Raw genomic sequence first — 6,085 nt, forward strand, 5'->3', positions numbered from 1 at the left:
CACCCACTCCAAAGCCAAGAAAAAGGAGTCTAGCCCCGGTTGCCACGGAAAAGCAAGTTGCTCCTGAATGCTTATCCTCCCAAGCCAACATCAACTGCAATGACATGGGGAAGGAAGAGCTGAACGATCAATGGATCACAGTGACAAAAGGGGGTGGGCGAAAGAGGAGGAGAGTACATAGCCCCACTCCAAGAAATTAACAAAAACTCATTCTGAAGCCACAACTGCAACACAATTCACAACCACTCCAACAAAAACAAGAACAAGATCAACAACTTCAAAAGCAGCAACATCATCAACAACAGCACGAGATTAAAGAAACCGAGAAACAACTGATTACAGAACTTCAAAAATATTCATCAGACTGTAGATGAAACGTCTCCATCAATTTCACTGTTGTGAACAAGTGTAACAGTGAATTGATGGATTTTGTAATTCGAAACAAAAACAAAATAGAGTCAGAGGGAAAGGAATTTGAGGATTTCATCCTCAAAATCCTCAAGGACAGACTTTATAAAACAATAAAAGTAAAATTCATCAGACGTTTATAAAACTATAATTGAAAAATTCCTAGGTAGTGTGGGATTTAAAAAAAATATGTTGATAAAGGGTTATTGGATGGGCCTTTTAAAACATTTTTGCCAAGAGAGGCCCGGAACTTCCGGGCTTCTCGAAAATCAAGGTGAGTAATCTCCGCGTTTTCTTTCTCCGACTAGCATGGCTGTGCTGAGAATGGTTTATGTGAACGTGCGTGGCCTAGGATCAACTTGGAAGCAAGGTCACTTGCTCAACGATATTAGGTTTTTTCATTTGGATGTGGCTGCCATTACTGAAACAAGGGTCTCCGGAAAACACGCTCTAGCATTCTTTTTTTAGGACTACGAGGTATTCTCATCTTGTGGTCTATCAGGAGCGGGTGGCGGTGTAGCAGTGCTACTCCGGAAATCCTTATATCTCCAAGCACGGTCTATCTTCCTGGACCCGGATGGTAGGGTGGTGGTCCTGGTCGTGAATGGCAATGAAGGTGGCGCCTTTAGATTAGTGGTGGTTTATGCTCCAACAGGGACTGGAAGGTCAGATTTCTTCAGGTGTCTAGAAACATTCTTGGGAACGTCTCGCATTTTAGTACTAGTGGGGGACTGGAATAGTATTTTGGACACACGGAAGGACTGTGTGGGTTTAGTACATAGTAGAAGGGAGTGTAAAAGACTCGAAAACCTGCTCAGGACTTTCCAGCTTTCTGACAGGTACCAAATGGATTTCCTCTGATGTGCCAGTGTGGACATGGAGCAACCGCAGCGGGTCATCCAGATCCTATTTAGATAGATTATTTGTTAGGTGAGAGGATAGGGACAGCATATGTTGCCCACAATTTAAATTGGTCGGCTACACAGATCACAAAATTTGTGATATGCTCAGTTGATTTAGATAGGACGTGTATACAGGGACCCAGTTACTGGAAGTTGAATGCGTTCTTGCCGGCTCGCAAAGACTACAGGGACTGGATAAGCGAACTAGTTAAGCAACAGTTGACGGGGGTTATCGCCAACAACCTGTAGTGGATCGCTCTGAAGAGAGCGATTAGAGTAGAATCGATAGCGTATAGCAAAGATTTAGCAATAGAAAGAAATAGATTAGAGGGAGAACTAGATAGCAATCTAGAAGAGGCGATTAGTAAAGGCATCGTCACCGATGCGTTAGCGGCGAGAATGGCCCCTGATAATTTTTTGAGGCGAAACATGAAGGGTGCGTTGCCAGAGCTAAGGTCCGTGCGCTAAAACACGAAAGAACTAAAGGGCCTGAAAGTGGTAATAGAGTAACTGAAACAGCGCCTCATTGCAGAGAAAGCAAAGATGGTGAGATACGACCAAAGAATGAAGGGATGTCAGCAGAATAGGTTATTCAGAGTAGATCAGGAGAGATTCTACAAACAAATGAATGGAGAGTACAGATGAAAAGTTGACACGAGATAGCATTGAAAGTCTAAGGTTTTGGAATGACATCTGGAGCAAAGACAAGGAGCACAAGAATGATGCTGAATGGTCACAAGAACTGAAACAAACGGTAGTCAGTCCAAAACAGGCAGAACTAGTCATTTCAGTTAGGGAAGTGAAGGAAATCAGTAAAGAAATGGGTAACTGGAAGGCCCCGGGACCAGATGGAGTTCAAGGCTACTGTATCAAAAGATTTGGTGTATGTCATGCATGAATAGCTGCACAACTCAACACCATATTAAATGCCGACCAAGTAACAGCAGAGTGGCTGACAATGGGTAGGAGAGTGCTGTGCTTGAAAAACATCAAAAAAGGCAATACGGTAGACAATTACAAGCCGATATCCTGCTTGCCGCTTATGTAGTTTTTATTGACTGGAATAGTCGCAGAGTCAATGTACAGACATTTGGGAAAAAATGGAGTCCTGCCATATGAGCAGAAGGGGTGCAAGCGTAAGTGCAGAGGTACCAAGGATCAACTACTGGTTGACAAAACTGTACTTAGAGACTGCAAAAGGAAGAAGACTAACTTTGCCATATCATGGATCGATTATCGTAAAGCATACGATATGATCTCACATTCTTGGATTATGGAATGTATGAACCTATCTGGTATTGCATCGAATGTCGAGCGATTGCTTCGAAAAAGTATGGCGAATTGGAAGAAGTTTAGGAATAATAGAAATCAGGAGAGGTATCTTCCAAGGAGACTGCTTGTCCCCACTAATCTTTGTACTGTGAATACCACTAACACTGATTCTGAGGAAAGCGAAGGCTGGGTGTATATTCAAGAACCATCAACAAAAAGTCAACCACTTGTTATTCATGGATGACCTCAAACTTTATGGTGAAGATGAATCCCAAGTCAGTTCCTTAATTGATACGATGTAAACCTTCAGTGCTGATATCAGAATGGAGTTCAGACTGAAGAAGTGTGGTGTTAGTCTTGAAGAGAGGCAAAATCAAATGTATGGACAGGCTAGCGATACCGTCGAGGGATGTTATGAAGTAAATAGAAGAGACGGGCTATAAGTACTTGGGGAGTTTGGAAATGTATAAATTGATGGAGAAAGAAATGACAGAAAAATTTAAGGTGGAGTACGTGCACAGACTGAGACTGATCCTTAAGTCAAAATTAAACGGACGGAATAAGAATGAAGCTATCAACACCTGGGCGGTTTCACTACTTAGATATGGAGCAGGGGTGATCGCATGGACAGTAGACGAACTAAATAGCTTAGACACAAAGACAAGGAAGTTGCTGATTAGATATGGGATACTCCACCCCAAAAGTGACACAGATAGACTGTATCAAGAAGAGGGAAAGAGGACTGATTGGATGCGAACACAGTATTAGAGCAGAAGAAAACAACATAGTATGGTATGTAAAAAATGCCACAGAGCCAGTATTATTGGAAGTAAGAAGGCCAGGCTTGTGTAGGATGGAAGATTGCAAAAATTAAGCACTGTACAAGCACTTGAGAATGAATGAAATTGAAAATAGGTGGATAAAGAAAAGAATGCATGGACAATTTCATAGGGATGTTGAAGATAAGACATACCGAGTAAAAAGATGGTTATGGATGACTAAAAGTGATTTAAAACCAGAGATGGAGACTCTAATATGTGCTTCCCAAGATCAAGCATTAAGAACCAATTACATCAAATACAGAATAGTCAACACATCAGAAAGTGATAAGTGTAGAATCTGTGGACAAAATGAGGAAACCATATGGCATATTACCAATCAATTTACGCCACTAGACCAGAAAGAACATAAGAGATGTTATGACAACATAGCAAGGATTGTCCATTGGACTATTTGCAACTGGTATGGACTTGACAGAGCAAAAAAGTAGTACGGACATAAACCCGAAGGTATCATTGAAAATGAAAATGCAAAGATCCAATGGGATTTTATGATTCAGTTTGACCACGAGATAGAGAATAGGAAACCAGACATAGTATTAATTGAGAAAGAAAGCAAACGATGCTGGATCATAGATATAGGATGCCCAGCTGACTACAAGGTATGCGATAAGGAAGAAAGAAAAGTCGATATATATGACAGGTTAGCTTGGGAAGTTAAGCAGTTGTGGTTTTTGAAAAAAGTGGTAGTAGTATCAATAATTGTTGGAGCCCCAGGAACACTGAGTAAAAATCTTGAGAAGTGCATGGAACAAATAGGGGCTGCAGTAAAGGTGGAGCACTTGTAGGAAATAGCACTGCTTGGAACCGCTCAAATACCTCGGATGGTGTTTGAAAATTATGGGGTGTTACCTTAGTTAACTGGTAGTGAACAGCTGACACCGTAGTACAACAATAGCGTTAGAAGCTGTGCAAAGACAATAAAATAATAATAATAATAATAATAATAATAATGATGATGATGATGATGATGATGATGATGATGATGATGATGATGATGATGATGATAATAATAATAATAATAATAATAATAATAATAATAAAGTTCTATATTTAAGAGATGAGGAATTATGTACATTATGTACATTATTTACATTTGATGGATATTTGTCTGCATCTTGTTTGTTGTTAACACAACGTTTCGGTTGATATACCCTCCATCCTTCTTCAGATGTCTTCTGATGTACTCCTTTTCAATTTTCGTTTTCATTTCTGTAGTTAGTACTCTGTTAGATTCTAATACTCCTAGACACTTATAATTCTCCCCTCCTTTCAATGATTTTAATGTCTGGTCATCTGATAAATGGATAACTTCGCTGTTGACTACCTGTCCCCTTCTCATGACTAATATTGCACGCTTATCTATGCCAAATTCCATGTCTATATCTTTGCTGAAGAGTCTTACAGTCTGTATTGAGGAATCTATCTCTTTTTTATTCTCACTAAAAAGCTTCAGGTCATTCATATAGAACAAAGGGTTAATTTTTCCATTACCTGAACTGATATCCTGCCTTTTCCTTCCTTAATACTAAACTGAGGGGGATCAAGCATAAAACAAATCTTAAAGGGGACAACAAGCCCCCCCTGGAAAATTCCTCTTTTGGTATTAACTTTCCCTAAGAGTATGTCGTCTGAGTAGAGATCTACTTTGCATTTCTTCATGCTAAAGCTAATTAATTCTCTTATGTTGTCTGCTATACTGAATATACTCAAACATTCAGTTATCCATGAGTGTGGCATCATGTCATAGGCTTTCTTATAATCTATCCATACTGTTGTTAAATTTTTCTTTTGTAGCGTTTACTTCATTTAGAACTGCTTTGTCTATATATAATAGATCATACATTCCTCTAGCCTTCCTGCAACCTTTCTGTTCTTTTGGTAGTCAATTCTGGTTTTCAAGATACTCGTAAATGCTTCCTGAAAGTATTCCTGTTAACAGCTTCCACACTAATGGTAAGCAAGTGATTGGTCTATAGTTGCTAGATATATTACTCTTCCTTTTATCCTTCATAATGAGTATTGTCCTCCCTCTTGTCATCCAGTCTGGCATTATTCCTCCATTAAGGCAATCTCGAAGTTGTTTCCTCAGTATCCCATGTAAACTATTGAATTTCTTTAGCCAGTACCCTTGAACTAAATCTGGTCATGGGCCCTTGCAATTCAGCATTTTTCCTAACACTTTACTCATTAATTAGTTAATTTTAGATCTGGCTGCTTCTCACTCACTACTTATTCCCTCACTTTCTTTAACCATACTGCATCTCCATTATGTTTGAATGATTTATCCCAAATATTACTCCAGAACTTTCTAGCTTCTTCTGCATTAAGTTTCTCACCTTCAGTACTTAATTCTCCACTATTTATTTGGTTATAAATCTCCTCTGGTCTATCTCAAATAACTTATTCTGTTGATATTGATCAATTCTTTTCTGATATCTGGAGAGCTTGCCAGCTACTGCTATGATACACTGTTTCAACTCTTCTATTATTGTCCCAAATTCTTTCTCTTTGACTAAATATCTTTTCTCGAGGTAAGATTTGCATCTTGTGTTTCCTAACTTGTTCAGTTTCCAGGTTTCTATTCTATTCAGATCTTGTCTTAAGGTCTTCACTTTATTTTGTAGTCTCCTTTTCCCTATGAGATATCTAATCTTCTGGTGA

Source organism: Octopus sinensis, linkage group LG24, assembly GCF_006345805.1.
Source record: "Octopus sinensis linkage group LG24, ASM634580v1, whole genome shotgun sequence".
Lineage (NCBI taxonomy): Eukaryota > Metazoa > Mollusca > Cephalopoda > Octopoda > Octopodidae > Octopus > Octopus sinensis.